We start from the raw sequence: 939 nt of genomic DNA on the forward strand, positions 1-939 counted from the left end.
TTAGATTAATTTGCTTTAGGTCATGTCAGAAAAACGGTTATTTGCTTGTATAAATAGCAGCGTAGGACCTTGTATTTCAGTAAGCTTCCGTATTGTAATTGTAAACATTTTCATCAATTGAAAATCATTTGAAGTTCTCTCTTGTGTTCATCAATCCTCATTGCTGTGTTCTTATTGATTTCTACTCTGGTTGATACATATCTTTTCCGCTGCGTTATCTCTGTTAAATAGATCATCCAAGTAAGTAATTAATATCAAGAAATAGAGTTAATCGATCCAACAGAATATATTTTCATAAAGATTTCAGTGTCAGTGATAAGAGAATCACTAAAATTRWCATTTTTAAAAAAACTTAATCACTGAGGGTAGAAAGGTTCAGTGATCATTTTGATCTTTAATAAAAGATAAATATAAAAGAGATATAGTTACATAAAAATGTTCAGCGATCGAAAGAATCACTGGAACAAACTTTTAAAATGTTTTGATCACCAAAGAAAGAGAGCTTTAGTGATAGTTTTAAGTTTTTAGAAAAAGAACAAGTATACATACCGTAGAGAGAGTAGATACATTTACTCAAGTGTTCAGTGATAGAGATAGAGCACTGAATCATTTCACTTACTGATTAATGTGTGTAGCTGAAGAGAATTATTCTTCAGCGTTTAGCATCCCTAGTTCGCTGATCAAAATGTTAAATCTTGTCTCATCAAGAGGCTTGGTGAAAAGGTCTGCAAGCTGATAATCAGTTGAAACAAATGTAAACGTTTATTGATTATGGCAATTCCTAATGACATCTTCAAGTGTATTGATCACTGTCAACTGTCCATGGAAATCTGGGCARAACTGGAAAAGCAAATCGAAGGTGGAAGAAAAACACTTAAGAACAATCGTGCAATTTGCATCGACGAGTATTACAGCTTCAAGGCTAAAGATGGTGAGTCT

The sequence above is a fragment of the Cynara cardunculus genome, unplaced genomic scaffold, assembly GCF_001531365.2.
Source record: "Cynara cardunculus var. scolymus isolate 2C unplaced genomic scaffold, CcrdV1 Un_Scaffold_5932, whole genome shotgun sequence".
NCBI classification, from domain to species: Eukaryota; Viridiplantae; Streptophyta; class Magnoliopsida; order Asterales; family Asteraceae; genus Cynara; species Cynara cardunculus.